The 24,172-nt window shown below is 34.3% G+C and overlaps 1 protein-coding gene across 2 annotated transcripts in view; it reads right to left on the reverse strand.

Moving 5' to 3' along the window:
- Positions 1-24,172, reverse strand: part of LOC140442676 (probable ribosome production factor 1) — a 207,170-nt gene that overhangs the window by 156,054 nt on the left and 26,944 nt on the right. The window lies entirely within an intron of this gene.

Here is a 24,172-nt window from a genome sequence, read left to right on the forward strand (position 1 = left end):
TTGTTGTTATTGTAGATTTTGTCCAGTCGTCCGACCATTGCTTGGAATGCCATATAGGTTCTTCTTGGATTTCTTCAGGAGTTTGGTGAACAAGTTCCTACGTTGATCATCTTTATATAGATCCCGGCAATTTAATCTCCATGTCTCTGCTATATCTTCTCTGTTGGTTCTCAGGGTTCCTGTGTGGTCTTCAACGGCCCAAGTTCTGGCTTTAAACTCCCTTGTTATATAAGGTCTCTTAAACTGGCTTTTTCCCTTTCACTATGTACACCACTTTGACAAGGATTTCTTCTATTCTCAATTATTTTAAGTGTTCCATCTGTTATCCAGAGTTTTTGTTTTACTGGAATATTTACCTTTGGGCGATTAATTGGTGTTGTTACACAATGTTTAATAGTCTCTCATATTTCTTGTGATGTATCCTTACTAATAGAGGACATACATTTTTGTACTTCTTGGAAAAGATTGTCCGTATTTCTTAGTTCTATCCTAGTTGTCTCTCTCTGATCTGATCCACGTATCGCCCCTAGGTATGATCTGATTGTTTGAATTGATGATCTCCAGGACTTTTCCAAGTATAAACTCGGCTTCTATATATATATATATATATATATATATATATATATATATATATATATATATATATATATATATACATATATATATACATATATATATATATATATATATATATATATATACATATATATATATATATATATATATATATATATATATATATATATATATATATATATATATATATATATATATATAGAAATGTAGCCATAAGCTCCCTTACTATTAAGAATCAGCAGATTCCGATATCCGACGTTATAATTAGGAAGAAATCAATATTTTTATTATTATTGTAATTATTATGTTTCAATAGTCAAGTTTAAATCATTAAATGTAGTAGTTTGTAGAATTTCTCAAAAATTGTAACTTATTTTCGAAATAAAGATTTTTTTTTGGGAATATCGACGTTGAAGAAACATTTCTGGCGCTGCGAACCACAGGATATTTCACACAGAAACATAGTCGTTTCCTGGTCTACATTAGTTTAATGAAATCCTGAAGAACCTGGTAAAAGAGAAAAATGTATTGGAAATCAAACACGATCATCCTTGCGTAAGTTTTTCCTTTCTTTACCATTGTTTATGAGCATTTATTATTTTAATTGAATTCTTAAACATTTACATTGAATTTATTATTTATTGTTTATTGAATTTATATTATTTATAACATTTTACTTCAACGAATTTTTATATATACTTGCATTTATATTTTTTGCATATATTTTATGAGTACATTGAATGATATTTCCCAAAATAGTATCGAAAATTTAAGTTTACTATTCGACAATTTAAATTTAAAAATAAAAAGAAATCTACAAACCTCTAAATCTAAGCCTGCATCTAAATTACGTTCCAAAATGCCGATGACCAATAGCGATATTGCTAGCCTTTGCTCAACTCTGCCCGAATTCTCTTCTGGAGACAACCTCTCCACCTTTATCAAAGCAGTAGATAATTTAATAGTTTTCTTAGGCACCCAAGATTTAAATCCGTCCCAAGAATTTATCTTAAATTCCCATATCGTATCTCGAATTAAAGGAGAACCTAGAAATTTCTTAAACTATTCTAATAAAACCAATTGGACAGAAATTCGTCCAGCGTTAACTAAATACGGAGACAGACGTTCCGAAGACATATTAGTAACACAACTATCCACTACCGTCCAAAAACATAGTGAATCCTACGACAATTATCATCAGAGAATAACTACAAGTCTGAACGATTTACTCCAACACATCACCCTAAACGATAATCCCGCGACAGTCACTTTTAAAACTCCATACTTCAAAAACATTGCCCTCAAAACTTTCTGTACCGGAATCAACGAGCCTTATTGCGAATACTTATCGCATTTTGAATTAAATTCCCTAGAAGAAGCCCTTCAAAAGTGTATTACCTACGATAACCACAAAAATCAACAACAATACATGAACTTCCTTAAGAGCCAACAAAACAAAAAGGCCCCACTCAAAAATAAACCCTATCAATCTTCGAATAATCAAAGATCCACAAACTTTCAACCCACATACTCAAACTTCCAACCCACGCATTCAAATTATGTGAGACCTTCAACTCACAACACAGAGCCCAATTTTAACTTCACTCCACAACAGAACTATAATTTTCCTCAGAGACAAAATTTCAGTTCTCACGAACAAAATCAATCCTTCCAACGAAACAATGTTCCAGAAAACAACCAACAAAGATTAAATAAATATAAAGCTCCTCGACCCCAACCAAATTTTGCTACTCCAATGAGCGGTGTTCAAACTACCACAACCAGAAACCATCAGCCCATGACAATTACAACTAATAGAAGCCACAATTTTCACATAGACTCTAATGATACCCAATATTTCGAAAATGATTTCGAAAATTACGAATCCGAACAAGAGCCCGATTTGCATGATAAAAATCATCAGGATTTTCAAGCCATCCCGTTAGACGATCATCCACCCCCTGTATAAACCTACATAATATTGAAAGTTCCCCTGGGTTACCCTGCTTCGTTACACCCAAAACACATCTACGCGTTTTAATCGATACCGGCGGTTCCCATTCAATTTTAAATCCGCGAGCTCTCAAACTATTTGATAAAAATCATATTTATCGAAAACCTTTTTCGCTAACGTCAATGAAAATTACTTCCAAGCACGACTTAAATATTAAGACGCCACTATTCCTAGAATATGGAATTCCACAAACATTCGACGTAAAAATTGCCGACTTTAGTCAACACTTTGATATCCTCCTTGGAACTTACGATCTGAAAAGATTCCACGCCACAATTAGCTACGCAACTCATACTTTAACCTTTGAGAATCCTCATGTTAGCATTCCATTTGAAACTTTATACCAAAAAATTCCAGTAAGCGTTCATAATGGCGAAGTTTTATTGCGCGAAAGACACTTTCAAGGTATCAAAATTCCCCATTCTATTCACGTTGCAAAAAACGGCTTTCTAGACACTTTCGACTTACCTATGCCTATGAAATTTAATAAGAGAATTGAAGTTGAGAACTTTTGTAATTATAATATAGTAAAAATTCCAACGACGCATTTTAATGAAAATAAAATCCGTACTTCGCACTTAAATAACGAAGAAAAATATAAAATTATAAGTCTTTGCAAAAAATTTAAAGACGTATTTTACGACGAAAACAAAAATTTAACTTTCACGTCAGCTGTTAGACACGAAATTAAAACGAAGGATGAAAACCCAATTTATGTAAAGGGATTTCGGCATCCCAAAGCAATGCAGGAAGAAATAAAAAAACAAATAAATAATTTATTAGATAATAAGATAATTCGACCGTCAATTTCACCGTACTCAGCTCCAGTTTGGATAGTACCAAAAAAAGCTGATGCCTCAGGTCAGAAAAAATTTAGATTAGTAATTGATTATAGGAAGCTCAATGATCATACTGAAAGTGATCGCTACCCACTTCCTCAGATAGATGAGATACTGGATAACTTAGGAAAAGCCAGTTATTTCACAACATTAGATTTAGCTCAAGGTTACCATCAGATTGAAGTTCATCCGGATTCTATTCGGAAAACAGCCTTTTCAGTTCCGCATGGTCACTTTGAATTTTTACGTATGCCCTTTGGTTTAAAGAATAGCCCAGCAACATTCGAAAGGTTAATGGACAATATTCTTAGGCCCTTTATTCATAAGTTTTGCTTCGTCTACATGGACGATGTCATTATTTTTTCCAAGTCACTGCAAGAACACTTAGTTCATATTGCGACTATTTTTGACACTTTTAGGAAAAATAATTTAAAAATTCAGTTAGACAAATCCGAGTTTCTCACGAAAGAAGTTTCTTTCTTAGGTCACGTAGTGACAACCGAAGGAATCAAACCTAACCCAGCAAAAATCGAAGCTATACAAAAATATCCTCTACCAAAAACAGTAAAAGAAATTAAATCATTTCTTGGTTTAATCGGTTACTACCGAAGATTCATACCCAACTTTGCAAAAATAACGTCCCCATTTTCGAGATGTACTCGAAAAGGAGCAACTATCGACCCCACAAATCCAAATTATTTAGAATGTTTTGCAAAATGCAAACAATTGTTAAGTAATTCTCCAGTCTTACAATATCCAGACTTCGAAAAGCCTTTTGTACTGACTACAGACGCCTCTAATATAGCTATAGGATCAGTATTATCTCAAAATAATCACCCTATTGCCTACTATTCCCGAACTCTAAATTCCGCAGAACGAAACTACTCCACTATTGAAAAATAACTTTTAGCCATACTAGATTCTTGTAAACACTTCCGTATGTATGTATACAACCAAAAATTAACCGTAGAAACAGATCACAATCCTCTCGTATGGATCTACAAAATTAAAGACCCCACTTCTAGATTAGCCCGATGGAGACTTAAACTAGAAGAATATGATTTTGAAGTTAAATATAAAAAAGGCAAAGAGAATCAAGTTGCTGATGCTCTTAGCCGAGTCCAAATAAATGCCCTAAGCTCGAGTTCAGAATGTGCTGAACCCCCGAATTCAGAATGTGCTGAACCACCCGACAATTTCGACATAGACGATTTCCTTGCCGATTTTGACAACTTACAAAACAGTACTAACACACAACATACATCAGTTGAGAACCCTATCACTGGAATAGAGATTTCACCTGAACCAATTAATTTATCCTCAAACCAAATTATTTTTAAACCAGAGTCAAATAATTTTGAAATTAAATACAAAAGAATTTTTAACAAACACCGTTACACTGTCACTTTGACAAATAATTGGAAAACAGAAATAGCAAATACCTTCCAAAATATCCTTAGACCAAATCAAAAATTTGCAATAACAATCCCTCACGAATTTAGACCTTTTATCTGTAACTATTTTAAAGAAAAAATAAATTCCACAGTCAAAGCAATATTTTGCAATATACTACTTCAGGACATAGAAGAAGAAAACCAACAAATAGAATGCATAAAGAAATATCACGTAGAAAATCACAACGGAATAATTGAAACCTACAAACATTTAAAACAAAAATTTTATTGGCCCTCAATGCAGACAACTATTTCTAATTTTATCAATAAATGCGAAATTTGTCTAAAAAATAAATACGAACGACGCCCTTATAAACTTCCCCAATTAGGACCGTTGTTAGGTCAAAAACCTTTTGATATATTACATATCGATCTATTCCACTGCAATAAAAACCTGTATCTCACAATAATAGATTCTTTTTCCAAATACGGTCAATGCTATAAGCTCACCGACAAAACTTCCATTTCGATACTAAATAAATTAAGACACTACTTTTCGCACCACAATTACCCAAAAAAGATTGTATGCGACAGCGGCACCGAATTTAATTCCGCAGTCATTAAAGAATTCCTAAATATCCACAAAATCGAAATACATTTTACAACAGTAAACAATTCTTCCTCAAACTCTCCAGTAGAGCGCTTTCATTCAACTCTTATTGAAAAACTTAGGACCTTACAAGCCCAAAATCCAAATGATTCGTTAGATGACATTCTAACACACGCCATTCTTATTTACAACCAATCAATCCACAGTTCCACAGATTATTCCCCGTTCTCAATTCTGTACGGACCCTATGCAGAAGAAATACATTTCGACTTTGATCTTCCGATATACGAAACATATAATCAAAGACATAAAGAAGAACTCCAACCCTTTATTGCAGAACTATATAATAAACAAAAACAAAAAAGACAACAACTTTTAGATAGACAAAACGAAAATGCCGAAGATATTCCGGAAATAGACCTTACAAAATCCCTATATGTTTCTAAGAAAAAACATAAGTCCAAATTACAAGCCCCTTTCTCCACTATTCATCCAGAAACACAAGACAAAACAAAAATAATCGGTAAAACAGATAAACAAAATTTAACAAGCACTCACCTTAAATATGTAAAACGAATACGAAAACATGTAGACAAATCTACTCAAGACACAAATTTTTCACAGGACAATCCTCGCCCTGGTCCATCCATTCAATCTTCAGATTCCGAATAACGGTTAAAATCCAGACGACTCTGACTTAGACTTGTTAAAATCACACATAATCTCTTTAGAAAATAAACAAAACGAAATCATAAAAAAATTTAATAACCAAATATCTTATGGAAACTCTTTTAACACGAGATTCGATAAACTTTTAGAAAAACTGAATTCTGATAATTCAATTCTCATATCTGCACTCAACAAATTATCAGCTGATTTTGACAGCTATATCATTCTACACAATGAGATAATAAATCTCCAAAATATAAACGAATTTCTAATGAAACTTATAAGAACCATTACTTTATCTGAACTTAATATCTCTAATATAGAATTATTCACTTTAAAGGAAATAATAGACCTTAAAGAGAACCTTCTCAAAATTTATCCCAGAAATTCAATTCCCAATAGTAATGAACACCCTTACGAACTTATAGAGTCAACAAAAACTTTAGTTTGTGTAACTTCAAATACAATGCTCATAATAATTAAAATCCCTATACTCCATGAAACTCCTTACACTACCTATAAAATCTATCCCATTCCAAACAAAGATCATGTTATGATTCTGCCACCTGCAAACTACTATACAAATAATAAATGGTTCAACACTTGTATAGGACAAGGCGATAACATAGTTTGTTCCAACTATGTACAATCCAAATGTAACATACCCAATGTAGATAATTGCACAAAAACATTAATCACAGAGAACTTTTTCCAAGAAACCAGCAAAGTCATATTGCTAGGAATAGTTCACCCAATGAGAATCCAGCAGATAGAAATTAATTCAACCAGCCTCTTGACGACAGATGTACCAATAATGATTGAAGGTATCCAATTTAATAAAAAGACGTCTCAAGACATTTCCATTCCAAAAATTGTTCCAATAAAATTAATACCAAACCATGAGATGAAAATCGAAAAATTAACAATCCCAGAGACACATGGCCAAATTCAACCAATAGATACCATAGAAGTACTACCCCGATTATCCATAGGACTGAGCACCACTTCTGTTATAATATTTTTAACTATTTTAGCTTTCCTAATAATCTTCCTAATTAGGAAAAGAAAACGAATTTCCAAAATCCTATTTGGAAAAAAAATTGCATCCTGCCCAGATCCAGATACTAGACGAGCTGATAGCCGAAGTAACCAAAACTTCGAGGACGAAGTCCCAACCAATGGAGGGAGGAGAAATGTAGCCATAAGCTCCCTTACTATTAAGAATCAGCAGATTCCGATATCCGACGTTATAAATAGGAAGAAATCAATATTTTTATTATTATTGTAATTATTATGTTTCAATAGTCAAGTTTAAATCATTAAATGTAGTAGTTTGTAGAATTTCTCAAAAATTGTAACTTATTTTCGAAATAAAGATTTTTTTTTGGGAATATCGACGTTGAAGAAACATTTCTATATATATATATATATATATATATATATATATATATATATATATATATATATATATATATATATATATATATATATATATATATATATATATAGGACGTTCCATATGGCGTTGGCAATCCAGCCACTTTCCCACTTAGACTAGTAATCGTTAGTATCTCATTAATGCGATAATGTACAGAAAGATACGCGCGTACAATATCACAATTTACGAGCAGCCACGCAAAAAGACCACTGTTAAACGGGGACCGAAATTAACGATCAATTCATATAAAATGTACATCCATGTGTTACTTAATTTGGTTAACATGACTAATATTTATTTATGTTCATGGTACAAAACAACAATTTAAATAAATTATATATATATATATATATATATATATATATATATATATATATATATATATATATATATATATATATATATATATATATATATATATATATAAAATGTGCACTCGTAAGTGAAAGGGATATTTTCGGTCAATTTGGAGATTAAAAAAGAAAAGAGTTGTGCTACTTTATCTTTTTATTGAATACGTTTCGCCCACTGTTCAATGGGCATCATCAGTTCATCTAAAAGAATGGTATTAGCGATACATCTAATATAAAAAACAATTAAGTAAACGATCTTACCTTTAAAAGATCTGTAGCATTAAGATATTAGTATGGTGAAGACACATCAAAAATTAATTTACTAAATAAAACAGCAAAAACACAGAATGCCGGAAGATTCCCAATTTAAGTAATTTTATATTAATTAGTTTTATAATTTAACTTTTAAAAACATTGATGGATTCTAAAATCTATCAAAAAAATTTAATTGTCAATTTTGAAATGTTATATTAACAACGGCAAAGGTTGCAGATAAAAAAGAAGAAGACAATGAAGTTAGAAACAGATTTAAATTTGAGCGTAAAAAATAATTTGTGTAATGCGATTTTTGTAAGTTTCTTTTAATAACAATAATGTCTACTAGTGTATCTGTTTTACGAAAGCGAGTTATCAAACCAAGCGATTTACCCCAACATTTTTTGGTCCAACGAGACGAATAGTGAGAAAAACCAGTGCAAGCGATTAGAAACACGTGTAAATTAACCTCAACAAAGGTGAGTTTTTCCTTATAATTTCCATTTAATTTACCGTTACCATACATTTCCTATATTTCGAATTGAATTTTATTTGAGTTGAACTAGTACTAAGATGAATTCCGAAATTAACAGATTAATAAGGGAAAGGGGCATATTAAAAGGTCAACTGTCTAGGCAGAGTAAGTTTTTCGAGAATCTTTCGGCGAATTTAGACGATAGAACCGCCAAAGAATTAGAAGTAAGGTTAGACAAAATCGAAGGTTTATACGCAGAATTTAATATTAAGCAAGAAGCAATAGAATTAACTGAAACGGCAGAATCTGGATTACAAGAGCACGAGGACGAGAGGGAATGCTTTGAAAAATTATGCTTTGCACTAATAAGTAATATGAAGTCAAAACTGGATAAATTTTATTCTAGCAATAGTGCAGTCCGTTCAGGTTATAATTTATGCGATACTCCAATTCAACAAAATCGCTCAAGAGCTGTCGATTTGCCCGCGATAAAATTGCCAAAATTCAGTGGCAGTTTTCAACAATGGATAGAGTTCAGAGATTCATTTAAAGCCTTAGTTGACGATAACAGTACATTGTCTAATATTCAAAAATTTTATTATTTACGATCATGTTTGAGTGATGAAGCATTAGGGCTTATAGAATCAATTTCAGTTTCCGAGAATAATTATATAATAGCCTGGGATTTGTTAAAAGATAGGTATGATCAAACGAGTTTATTAATCCATAGTCATATAAAAGAATTATTTGAATATCCTGTTATACAAAAAGAAAGTCATGTAAGTTTGAGATCATTTTATGATAGCTTCACTAAGAATTTGCGAGCATTGCAAGTTTTAGGAGAGAATGTAAACATGTGGGATAGGTTATTGATTTATTTGTTTACTAACAAGTTAGATAAATATACTCGTAGAGAATGGGAACTATTTAGAATTGAGGGCGATTTGCCGACAATGATTGATTTTAATAAATTCTTAAAACAAAGATGTGAATTATTAGAGAAGCTTGAAGTTTCAAATGTAGTTCATGATAATACAAAAGAAAAAGTTCAATTTAAAGGTTTTAATAACAAATTCAATAACAATAAAAGGAATGCATTTGTAAGTACTTATCAAGCGGGATCAGGTGCGGTAACTTGTTATTTTTGTAAAGGAAAACATACTATTTTTCGATGTGAAAAGTTTTTAAACTTATCCCCAGCTATGCGGTTACCTGAGATTCGTAAATTAAATCTATGTAAGAATTGTTTGAGACCAGGACATGACATTATGAGTTGTAGGCATTCAGGTTGTAAAGCTTGCGGAGGTCGAAATAACAGTCTTTTACTGTCGATAGTTCTAGGGATACTAGGGCATCTAGCGATAATACAAGGGAAAATAATAATCATAAACAATCTAGCGATAATTGTAGAACTATTAACAATGACAATCGAACATTACAAAGTACATGTGAAAATCATAACAATACACAAGTAGAAAGTAGTCATACTTGTTTTAGCGAGAAAATTATGACATCACAAGTGCTTCTGTCAACAGCCTTGGTCAATATTAAGGACAGCCAAGGCAATGCACATGAGGGAAGGGGTCTGTTAGACAATGGATCACAAAGCAACTTTGTAACAAGGAGATTTTGTGAAAAATTAAATATAAGTATGGAGTCGGTTAATTTTAAAATATGTAATAGGAGTAGGGCAAGCGATATCCAAGTTAAATAATCGAGTGAAGCTAAATATATCTTCTTGTACAAGCGATTTCAATTCAATTATTGATTGTTTAGTGTTAGAAAATATTACCGACAAGCTACCTACCACCTCATTTAATAAAAACATTTTAAAAATACCAAAGGATATTAAATTGGCTGACCATACTTACAATCGAGCGGGAGAAATTGATCTGTTAATAGGATCATCTGTATTCTAGGAAATATTACAATTTGACAGGATTCAATTAGAAGATAGCAAAATTGTTTTACAAGAGACAAAATTAGGATGGATCTTGGGCGGCGTGATAAGCAACGCCTAGCCAGGTAGAAAAGCATGCTAGCAATTTTTCCCGCGAGTTGAGCCAGAAGCAGGCTATTGATAAAATATTGTTGAAATTCTGGGAGATAGATGTTCATTCTAGTGTAAAAACGATTATTTCAGAAGAAGAGCAATATTGCGAAACGTATTTCAAAAATACATTCAAGCGATCAGCGGACAACAAATTCATTGTATCGATTCCATTTAAGGAAAATTTAACAGATCTAGGTGATTCACGTAAGAGTACTTTAAAAAGATATTTTTCACAAGAAAGTAGGCTCTTAAAAAATCCCGAGCTAAAACGCGATTATGATATGTTTATGCAAGAGTACTTACAATCGGGACATATGAGTGCGATTGATGAAGAAGGAGAGCAACAATTAGCTTACTATATGCCTCAGCATGCAGTTGTTCGCGAAACAAGTAAAACTACACGTGTTCGAGTAGTATTTGATGCTTCAATGAAATCGGAATCCGGTCTGTCTCTTAATGAGGTACAATGTGTAGGACCGACCTTGCAAGATGATCTTTTTTCAATAGTTCTCCGGTTTCGAAAGTATCAATTTGTTATGACTGAAGACATATCAAAGATGTATCGAATGATTCATGTATCTCCCGAACAACGTAAACTACAGAGAATATTTTGGAGACAAAACGCAGCCGATGACTTAAAATGTTATCAGCTGAACACAGTGACGTACGGTACGGCTTCAGCTCCTTATTTAGCTGTACGCTGTCTAACACAATTAGCAAGTGAACATAAAAAGGGTAATCCTAAAGCGAGTGAATCGATAAAAAGGTCTTTCTATATGGATGATTATCTAGAAGGAGCAGATAGTGAGCATGAATTACTGACTTTACAAGCACAAGTGACATCCATTTTAGCGAGTGCAGGATTTCAACTCAGAAAATGGCTATGTAACAAAAGACGATTATTGACAAAATTCCAAGTAAATACGAGCTTGGAATCAAGTGTCTTAAATATAAACAATGGAGAGACGAACAAGACATTAGGGATATTATGGGACTCTGAATCTGATTCCATAAAATATTCCTTGCCAGTATTTAAAACTTACCAAGGTATCACGAAACGCGTTATATTGTCGTCTATTTCGCAGATTTTTGACCCTATAGGTCTACTCGGTCCTAGTGTAATAGTTTTGAAATTATTAATGCAGTCACTATGGCAAGGGCGGTTCAATTGGGATGAGAATCTTCCCGAAGAGATAGTTAATGTATGGTTGAATTTCAAGGACGACTTAATGAAGATTACTTATCTTATCATACCCAGAATGGTCACAGTGTCTACGTATGTATTTGTGGAATTGCATGGATTTGGCGATACTAGCAAAAAAGGCTTATGGTTGTTGTATATATATTAGGTATAAAGTTCAATCAGGCCAATATATATCCAAACTTTTATGTTCAAAATCCAGAGTAGCACCAGTTAAAACGTTATTAACTATACCGCGATTAGAGCTATGTGCTTCGTTGCTATTAGCACAGCTGGCACAGAGAACCATAAAGGATTTACAAATTAAGTTTGATAAGTGCTATTATAACAGTATTATTGTACGCGCCAATCTCCCCTACTTGACTTTAAATTCGGTGCGCATAGATGCTACGCACTTCAGTCAGCAGTCAGAGTTCACGTTGAGAACTATAAAATCATTGTGCTATCTTTAATGCAATAAATACAAAGCATTTATAGTGCAGTTTTATTTTAATTCAGCAAATACAGAACATTTCAAGCGTAAGCTACAATTATAAATACGAATAACACAATATTTACCTTTCATTAATATAGGAACGGATTTCGCTGGTCCGTTTTTGTTAAAAGATCGATTGACTAGAGGTTCTAAATTAATAAAAAGCTATGTATGTATATTTGTATGTTTGTCGACAAAGGCTGTGCACCTAGAAGTTACATCTGATCTAACCACTGCTTGTTTTCTAGCTGCTTTTAGACGATTTGTGAGCAGACGTGGAAAACCACGTAAGGTTTATTCAGATAATGGAAAAACATATGTAGGTGCAAAAAAGGAACTACAAAGTCTTAATAACTTTCTCAAAAATCAAGCGATATCGGAAGAATTCAATAGTTACTTCACCGAGCAAGGAATAGATTGGCATTTCATACCTTCCAGAACGCCAAATTTCGGAGGGATCTGGGAAGCCGGGGTTAAGAGTTTTAAATTTCATTTTAAGAGGGTTGTGGGAGAAGCACATTTAAATCTAGAAGAATTTCACACAGTACTGGTTCAGGTCGAATCAATTCTTACTTCACGTCCTTTATGCCCTATAACATCCTCTCCTGATCAGTTAAATCCTTTGACTCCCGCTCACCTTCTTCTGGGAAGAAGTTTAGTTTCGCTGCCAGACAGATGTCAGTCAGATACCAGAAAATCGTCTCAAGCGTTTCGAGCGATTACAAAAAATTCTCCAGCATTTTTGGAGAAGATGGAAGAGAGAATATCTTGCTGAACTACAAATCAGAAGCAAGTGGAAACAACATTCCGAGAGAACCATCCAACCAGGAGATATTGTCCTAGTGATAGATGAACAGACTCCAACCCTAAGTTGGCCAATGGCTAAGATCGAACAAGTTCAAGTTCATCCAGGAACTGATGGAGAAGTGCGAGTGGTACCAGTCCGCATAAACAATAAAATGTTTAAACGACCCGTATCAAAACTTTGTATATTACCGACTGAAGCACAGGACATAGTTGAAAGTGTTAACACGTTTCAAGGCGGCCGGTATGTTATGGAGAATTAAAACAATAAGTGCAGTTGTGGTGAGAGTGGGTGCAGTTGTCCACACCTTTAGTTGAGAAGTGACAGCAGATGAAAAAAAAAGAAGAAGACAATGAAGTTAGAAACAGATTTAATTTTGAGCGTAAAAAATAATTTGTGTAATGCGATTTTTGTAAGTTTCTTTTAATAACAATAAAGTCTACTAGTGTATCTGTTTTACGCAAGCGAGTTATCAAACCAAGCGATTTACCCCAACAATGTTCATTATCATTTTGTTTATTCATCATCAGTTCACTAAATTCCATGCGTTTGAAATTGTCCTCGGCTAATAACTATTGAGTTGTTGAAACTTTAAAACAACGTTAACCATTCCGTTTCAAAATATTCCTGACAGTCCTATCATTCATGTCAACATCTTCAGCAATAGTTTAGCTTGAACAAGGATCACTAGTTTCAGCAACACTACAAACATCAATTTCCCTATTTTGCCGAAATTCTTTGATTATTTTCTCTTGTGGTGTATCGTACATTTTCGAGAGTTTTGTACACGACCAAACGATTCAAATTTTTTAATAATACGACTAATAGTTAATTGTGTCGGTATTGGCCTATCTTCATAGGCACAAGTAAATAAATTTATAATGTCACGGTAAGAGTTGCCCCCAAAATACCATTTTAAAATTTGTACTTTTTCTTCGTTTGTATACATAGTTTATGGTTAGAAACACTACTTTAATTTCAGCTTATAGCGTTATAATGAGAAGCAAAGGGCAAAGGTATTTGATTTGCTCGGCCAGTGATGTTCCTTGGGACTGTTGCCATATCGGTAGATACCTTCATCAAAAATCTGTAGATTTCGATATATCATATACATCCTTTTAAATTTTAAATTATCAACACTATTTGGAATAATAAATGTATTAAACTATACATTAACCAATTCAAATATTACCTAATGAACACAAACAAAATTGTTATTAATAAAACATGATTATCGCGACGTTTTATTGAAATTTACACTGGGTATATGTATCTGTAGAGTAGGGAGGGCAAGTTAAGTTTCACAGCACTTAGGCCACAATTGACCCATTGTGCATCCTCCCAGGGAGCTGTCACCCTTAGCTCATTGTCCATGCTGCCATTTCTAGGAAGGTGGACAAGTCACCAGGAGACATCTCTCTTATGTGGGCAGGTGTGGGCCAGGACTCGCCGAACGCGTACTCTCGTATTAACGATAACTCTGTGCATTCACATAAGACATGCTCAGTTTCATCTTGTCGTTCACACTTTCTACATAGAGGTGTGTCTGCTAGCCCCAGTGTGTTTGCTTAGTTGACAATGACCAGTTAAAAAACCAACTGCCAAACATAGATTTTTCCTGGTCATTCCCAAGTACTTCTTTGATGTTGACTCCTCAAGGTTACTTAGTGTTACCCTGGTAAGTTTACATCCTTTCCCTTCTTCCCATCTTTTTACGGTTTGCGTATGGGAGTGACATTTGACAATTTCCGCGATTGTTGTAGTTGACCAACCAAAAAGATCCCCAGGTCCTAAGAGTCTTAGGCCTGCCGCCTTCCTAGATAATTGGTAAGCAATGCGGTTGCATTTATTCCTATTGTGTCCTTCAACCCACCTCAGGATGATGGTATTACCATCCGAAGCTTGAGTTAGTGACTCGTGACACTCCATTACTAAACCTGATGTGACACGTGGTCTATTCAAGGTTAGTAGCGCTTGTCTGCTATCTGTGCAGATCATTATAGTTTTCCCTGCTATACCTTTTTGGGTTATCTCTTTTGCGGCTATGGAGATACCAGTCAGTTCTGTCTAAACTACGCTGGCATTTTCGCCCATACCCCACTTTATTCTTAGGTTCAGTGATCTGGAGTATATCCCGCATCCTGAGCCTTCTTTCATTTTGGAGCCATCGGTGTATATGCAATAGGCATTTGCAACGTTTGTCTCCATACACTGTCTTGTTTCAGTTTTGTAGGGTTTGTTAAATACAAACTGTGGTTCAATTGAGTCGCAGCCTGCCTGTAGCAGTAGTAACGCATCCAGCTCTCCCCGCCAGAAACGAGTTCTCAATTGTCCCATTCCTACATCAAGGTTTGCACCAGCTGAGCGCAGTCGCATCATTTTCACTAGCGCCACCTCTTTTACATATATATCTAGAGGCGTGATGCCAATGATCAACTCCATTGCAGCAGTGGTGTTGTTTTCATGGCACCTGTTATATTTATGCAAGCCATCCGCTGATTATGGTTTGTTAATCGCTGTTGCCTGTAGCACTTTTGGTACCCAAGCAATAGCTCCGTAAGTTAGCATTGGCCTAATGACAGCGGTGTAGACCCAGGCGATCACCCTGGGCGTGAGGCCCCAGGTGCGTCCGACCGTTCGTCGACACGGCTCATAGGCAATATATGCTCTTTTAGCTCTACCATCTAAGTGTGAGTTCCATGTTAACTTCCTGTCAGGGGTAATACCAAGGTACTTTACCTCGTCAGAAAAATTTAGACTGTAGTTTAGAATCCTTGGGGGTATTAAGCCCGTGATTCTTCTTTTCCTGGTAAAGAGGACCATCTCTGTTTTCTTAGGATTTATAGATAATGAGTGTTCCTTGCACCATGTTTCTATTAGTCGAAGAGCAACTTGTGATCTCTCACATAGTGTGTTCTCAAACTTACCGCTTTGCAGGACAGCAATATCGTCTGCATAGGCTATTGTGTAGAAACCGTTGCTGCTGAGTTGGTCAACCAGGGTATCTAGAACTACGTTCCAGAGTAGTGGTGATAGCATCCCTCCCTGTGGACACCCCCTCGTAATCATGCCTCTAACAGAAACGTCTTCTACATTTATGCTTATTGCTCTATTAGAGAGCATACTGAATATCCATTCGCTTATGGCCAGGGGAACATTCCTGACGTTGAGCTGTAGGGTGATAGTTGGGAATGTGGTTTTATCAAACGCTCCCTCAATGTCTATGAATATACCTAGGGTGGATTCTTTATTATCCAGCGACCTTTCAATTCTTCCCACCACATGATGCAGTGCAGAATCGGTAGATCTTCCCGAAGTATATGCATGTTAATTTGGGTGAAGTGGGTTATGGACCAGAACTTCATCCCTTATGTACCTCTCGTATAGTCTTTCCATCGTTTTCAACAGAAAGGATGTTAGGCTAATTGGTCGGAAAGCCTTTGGTAGGGTGTAGTCCATCCTACCTGGTTTTGGTATGAAGACCACACACCTCTCTCCACTTCCTAGGAATATATCTCAGAACCAAAGAGGCTCTGAATATTTCCACGAGGTGCCCCACGAGGTGTGGAAGGATATTCAGTCCCCACCGTAGTAGGGCTGGATATATGCCGTCAGGCCCTGGTGATTTGAAAGGAGTGAAGCACAATATGGCCCATTTTACCTTTTCCTCATTAATCATTATTCTGGCGAGATGCCAGTCGTTTATTGAGGGTATGATTGCTTCTTCCATCCGGTTTGGTGCTATTGAGACACTAGAACCGGGAATTAATCAGGACCTCAGCACTTTCGCTAGGGTTGGAAGTTTTGTTCCCATCTTCCTTCGTTAGTATGCCGACATGCCGATGTGGGTCCTTTGAGAGCGCTTTTTGTAGCCTGGAAACCTGCGGGAAATCTTCGATTTCCTCACAGAAGGTTCTCCAAGCTACTCTTTGTCTTTGTCTGCAGACTTTTTAAATTCTCTGAGATTTGATTGATAAGAATCCCAATCCTCTTTGAGTTTGGCGCATTTCGCTCTATTAAAAGCTGTTCTTGCTATCTTTCTAAGGTGTTCCAATTCAGTGCACCACCAAGAGTTGGTTTTGCGACTTTCCTGGACCATCCTTATTGGACAGGATTTTTTATAAACATAGCTTATTTTGTTTTGGATAGATACCGTATACCTTTCCAATTCTGTATTAGTTCCTGGAGTTGAAGCCTTTTCATTCCGCAGAGCATCTTCTAAGAGTCGGTTGTAGAGTTCTACATCCGTCCTCCTAGGGTCGCGCGATTTGATAAGGCTTTTTTCCAGACTAATATTAATTGGTGGGTTGTGTTGTGCAGGTCTTTTTAAGTGTTTTTATTGCTATTAATACTGAATGATCTTCTTTAGACAATGTACTAATGTAGTGTTCAAATGTGGCATTGCGTGCATCATGTAGCGCTGATCTTAATTGTCTGATTAGTCGATTATATTTGTGTTTGTCATTAAGATTTCGGCTTCTTGGCCATCTACGTCTTGCTCTTCATTTTTCGACTATTAGTTGTATAATATAATTCGGAGTGTTATTTGTGTTTTCTTGATTTGGAATTGTTGATCGTGTAGCTCCATATGAAATAGTAGAAGATTAAAACGGCATCACATTCATCCATAAAAAAAGGAAACGCGATAAAGATATCTGAAACAACTGTTTTATGTTATAAGAGATGAAATAGTCCGAAATTACCAAAACAGGTGAACAGGGCACCATAAAAAAGAACACTCCATTTACAGAAAAGGCGGTGACCCGAAAATATTTAAGAACTTCTTTAATAGCCTCCAGTCAACAATTTCCTAAACATGTTTAAAAAACGTACCGAATGCACCGTATATACTAACCCAAGTCGTCAACATACTTGTTGCAGTTATGTATTACGATCAACTTAAAGGTTATGCACGACTCCCTTTGTATAGGTACACAGGCATGCACCCGTGCGGAAAAAAAAAAGATTTGTCATACCGTTACATTATATCACATTTTAACGTTGAATATTTTATGGTCCTCTTTGGGTTATAAAACGAATGATCGACTTTTTCCCGCACAGATCCCACCTATGTAACTTTACAAAGCGAGTCGTTTGCTGGGTATTAAGGAACCGTCTATGGCCATCATATAATTTTACGCCAATATTATACGGTCTACGACGCATTCCACGTTTGATACAGTGTCTTGTTTAGTTTTCTGTCATTCTATTTGTTAAATCCTATTTCATTCTCGTCACAGAGTCAAGGAGCAGTAAATGTGTGCAGTGAACGGGAGGCATATGTCTAACAGTGAACGTTGGAGTTTTTTTGAGTTTATCATATGTACAGTAGTTAACTAAAAGTGGACGTATGCAAAGAGATGTATGACGTAATCGTATGGTATTCCACGCTATAAATCCTGTCACGTAATATGCCACACACCTGTGTGCGTTAATTCGTTTTATTGCTGTCAGTTTACGGTGTTATTACATGCCGCCATGTTTAATTTCTCTCCACCATAGTATTATCTCCGTTAAATCCTATCATTTTAGGCTCCATATGTCATGATTAGACCTATAGGATCGGAGATACGCAACTAAGGCTATTTTGACATAACATATATAGGAGCAAAGATATGTACCTAAGGTCCTTTTGACGTATTGCTGTATTTGATTTCTACGTCGTAGTATTCTATTGGTTAAATGCTACAATTTGAGGTACTGTACGTCACGATTAGACTAATAGGATCGAAGATACATAACTAAGGCCCTTTTGCCAGGCTACTCTATTTAATTTTTATCTTTCATTGTATTCTATTAGTTAAATTCTATCATTTGAGGTACGAAACGTCACGATTGGACTAATAGGACCGCAGATACATAACTAAGGCCATTTTGACATGCTATTCCATTTAATTTTTATACCTCATTGTATTTCATTTGTTAAATCCTTTCATTTGAGGTACTGCACGTTATGATTGGACTAATAGAGCTGAAGATACACAACTAAGGCCCGTTTGACATTGTGCTGTATTTGATTTTTCTATTCTTTATGTTAAATCCTATCATTAGAGGTACTGTACGTCACGATTGGACTTAAATGAAGATATATAATTAAGGCCTTTTTGACATGCTGCTATATTTGATTTTTCTGTCTTATTGTATTTTATTGTTTAGATCCTATCATTTGAGGGGCTGTACGTCGCGACTGGACCAATTGGAGCGAAGATACAATAGGTAGTTGCAATATATTATAACCCGTTACTTTTAACCAAACATGATGCCACAATGATTAGTGGATGAATGTATATATATATATATATATATATATATATATATATATATATATATATATATATATATTCCTTAATTTACCATTTCGTTGTGGGTAATATTATATTCATGTATATAATGGCAGCGAGTAAACGGTAAAACCCTGAACTAAATATATATAATATTTTCACTGTACCATCATTTTAGAGTCATTTTCTGGAATAAACTTTATAACTCAGTAAGGGATAAAAAGAGAAAGCGGATATTTTAAAATACCAACACGGTATTAAATCTCTAATCAATGAGATGGTTAAAATTCTTGTAACAAGTACAGGAAAAAAGTTATTAAGGTCTTGTAAAGTAGCGTCGATATACAGATGCTACTTTGCAAGACGATGCTAAATTGATGGTAAAAGCATAATGTATCGATGCGAAAATGATAGTAGATGTATATATATATATACATATATATATATATATATATATATATATATATATATATATATATATATATATATATATATATATATATAAGAAATACTGGATATTATTGACTGTCTATATAAACAAAGAAAGCAGTTTATTAGGGGTTAGAGGCTTATTAAGCATATAATATTATTATATATATATATATATATATATATATATATATATATACTGCGCGTCACAAAAAAAAAAGACCACCTAGAAATTTGTAAGAATTTTTCAATAACTTGATTTTTTTTTTATATAATTTATTCTATTGTAACTAAATTCCCACAATGCAGAAACACTTTTAGCGTCTTTTATGCATCGACAAACGGTGCCGACAGGTAGAATTAAGGGTAATAAGTTTGCAGAATTGATATCAGTTTTACGACTTCGGATAATGCACGTGTTGTTTGTACCTTATTTTCTTGGAATATTTTATGGCTATTCTATTTTTCAAAAACCTTTTACTATACAGCGTTCCACGTTAAGAAAATATCATTGCGGAGATATGGCCATGTATTTGTTATGGACGATAGAAGCGCAGCGATGCCACGATGAACGCAAGCACGATTCAGGGTTGTATAAATTTGTATTTTCGTTTTCACAGACATGAATTAAATTAACGTTTTTTAACGTAATTGACCAAAAGTGCCCATTCGAAACAAGAGATTAAAAGTAGGGAAAATGATTTTAATTAAATAAATAGTATTTATAAAAGATAATTTTATTTTATCTATTTTAATTATAGTAACGACAGTTTATTTGTTTTTCGGTAAGAATATCATATACCATGAATCATAGAAATCAGTAGAAAATATTGCTTAATTAAATCATGCACTTTGCCGGCTATTAAAGATTTGAAACAAATAAACGGACCGCTTGGAATGCATATATCTAATTACTAATTGCAACTTAAAATAATACGGTATGCGTATGTCAGCGATTTTATGTCGTTCTCTGAGACTACATAATGATAATAAGGCTTTGGGGTTCTTCAGTTGTTATTCTGACTTTACAGTTAAAGTAAACCGCAGTTCTGACGATCTAGTAAACCGCATTCCTGAGAGTTTTGGCAACACTGATCTCCATAAGCCTAATGTTATTTTCTTAACGTGAAACACTCTATAGTGTACAGTCGTTCGAAGAGTAAACTTGTGCAATTTTTAAATTAAAAACTATGGCTGAGAAATTTTCTAGATCTATTCAAATTATTACTTGAATTGGTAATGGAATGAGTCGAATAGAATGGCCAGACAGCTTGGAGTCAGTCGTTGTATTGTCCAAAGAATTTACCAACGATTCGTAGAGACTGGATCTCACGAACGACGACCAGGATCAGGCCCGAGAAGAATCACGACGGCCAGAAAAGACCGTTCTTTATATCGCATTTCTTTGCAAAATCGGTTCTTTACGGCTAGATCAATCCAAAACCGTTTTCAAAATGATCACGGGTGGACTTTATAAACACTTCTACCGTGAGAAGAAGGTTGAGGGAATTTGGTCTAAGGGCTCGCTGTCCAGCAACAAGACCTTTGTTAACAGCAGCAAATCGACAACGCCGACTACAGTTTGGTAGACACCACGAGCATTGGACGATAGAAGATTGAAAAAATGTTTTGTTTAGTGATGAGTCCAGGATGGTTCTTTATGGCTCAGATGGTCGCATCAAAACATACAGAAGACGTGGTGAACGATATGCTGCTTGTGTTCGACGAGTACGTGTTGCTTTTGGAGGAGGCTCGGTAATGTTTTGGACAGGCATTTCATTCGAGGGCCGTGCTGATCTCGTATTTATTGATAGAGGAGCGTTGAATGCACACCGATACATTACCCAAATTCTAGACGAGCATGTAATGCCTTTTGCTGGGTTTGTCGGCAAAAACTTTATTTTTATGCAAGATTTTTATCCGGAAACTGTCAGTGTGTCAAAAAAAAAAATGGCCGGCTCAAAGTCCAGATTTGAACCCAACAAATAAGTAAGAAACAGAATACCTGCTCCAATAAATCGTGACTTAACCAAGAAAAAACTTAAGTTATCAAATATACCAACTTTGAAACGTTGTCAAAAATTCTTAACCTGGTAACTCGTGATTAATACAAAAATTAAACAACAAAAAAACAAGATAATTTGTCATTTGTCAAATTGTCATTTTTAATGCTTTAATGGTGAGGGTTCTTGTATATTTTGCGAATTTATTCTGTTGCTAGATTAAAATATAACAGTTTAAAATTTATGGATAGATTTAAAAATTAGTTAATTAGTAGTTTTGTTTTGTCAGAGTGTAGAATATATATTTTATATATATATATATATATATATATATATATATATATATATATATATATAAAATCAAAACATGTGTGTCAAACGTATGTCGGCTATAAGAATTATTATAAAAATTTGAAAATGGCTAATATTACAATTGACGTTTTTATACTTCTCTTTTATTTCATTTATTGCATTTGGAAAACTGGGTACGTATACATTTATGAAAGTGATTTTTCAATTTTTGGAACCTGTTGTCTAATAACATCTACAGTAAATAAATATTTAAACCATAGTAATCAGAAATTAAAGTATTTTTATTGAATATAAGCAAATATATGGTGCTGACATATCGTCAGATGATGTTCCTGAAGACTAAAATGTAAGTAAACAAAAGAGACGTTTTTAAAGATCAGAGAAGAACATCTAATAGAAAAAAGAGAAAAAGAACAGTCAGATGAATGACAAGATACTGCAACTCATGGAAAAAAGAAAAAAATCAAAGAACAACAAAAGAATGTACAAGAATATTCACAGACAAATAAGAACACAAATACGAAAGGCCAAAGAAAATTGGTTAAAATCACAGTGTGAAGAAATATATTTATTGGAAGAAAAACACGATACGTTTAAAATGCATAAACAAGCAGCTGGTCTTTAGAAATTAAATACAGCTAACAAACTGCGAGATCAACAGGGAAACATCATCACAGATAAAAATCAAGAAATTTGCATATGGACCAAGTTTACCAAAGAACTCTGATGATAGTAGATCCCAACAACCTCCATCCCACATATGTAATGACCACTTACAAATCACATCAAATGAAGTGGAAAAGGCAATATTACAACCAAAAGATGGCAAAGCTCCTGGACCTGACAATGCACATGCTGATCATAAAACTATTTAACACAAACGGTACTCAACTCCTAATAAAAATATTTAATGAACCAAGAACATGGCTGAAGTCACGCCGACGTTTATTGCTGTACCAAAGAAAACAAAATCCGTATCCTGCAGTGATTTGCCGACCATCAGCTTATTGAACCATCTTTTAAAGATATTTCTAAAAATCATACATCAAAGAATATATAGACTGTGCGAAGAAAAATTCAGCCGTAGTACACAGTTTAGTTTTCGGAATGCAGTGGCTACAAGAGAGGCTCTCTTTAGCATAAAAGTGCTATTTCAACGATGTAGAGATGTGAACTGCGATATATATGCATGCTTCATTGATTACCATAAAGCATTCAGGTCAATGAACAGAAAGAGTAAAAATTGGGACCATTCCTTAGAAATTAAATGTATGATAAAGAAAGCCAAATCTACATTTCAAAAAATGGCTAAGCTATTTAAATGTCATGATTTATTAACACACATAAAAATCAGGTTACTACTATGTTATATCTTTCCTATACTATTGTACGGAGTTGAGTCGTGGACTTTCATAGACACTACCTGCAGGAACATTGAGGCTTTCGAAATGTGGCTTTATCGTCGAATCCTGAAGATATCTTATACCGGTTACGTTACTAATCAGAAAAAGAAAAACAGCTGATAACCACAATAAAAACAGCCAAAATAGAATACCTTGGTCACATCATTAGGAACAACGAAATATATGGATTTCTGCAACTAATTTTACAGGAAAAAGTAGATGGAAAACGAGGCCCAGGAAGGCGAAGGATTTCCTGGCTGAAGAATCTATGTATGTGGTTCAACACAACAACCACAAATATTTTCAGACCAGCAGTGTGCAAAGTACAAATTGTCATGATAGTCGCCAAGATCCGAAACGGGTAGACACTACAAGAAGATCTAAAAAACTGAATATAAATCTACTCCAGGGCTCCATCATCTTGATAATTTTGTTTATTCAGTGTTAAATATGGTTTTCAGACTTAAGTAATCACTTTGTTTTAAAAAATGGTCATACAAAAATTAACACAACGAACTTCAAATAAAGAAATCTATGCATAATAAATTAAAAAATAGAAAACTTTTGAGCTGAGTAAAAAAGAATTT

The sequence above is a fragment of the Diabrotica undecimpunctata genome, chromosome 6 (assembly GCF_040954645.1).
Source record: "Diabrotica undecimpunctata isolate CICGRU chromosome 6, icDiaUnde3, whole genome shotgun sequence".
Taxonomy (NCBI): Eukaryota; Metazoa; Arthropoda; class Insecta; order Coleoptera; family Chrysomelidae; genus Diabrotica; species Diabrotica undecimpunctata.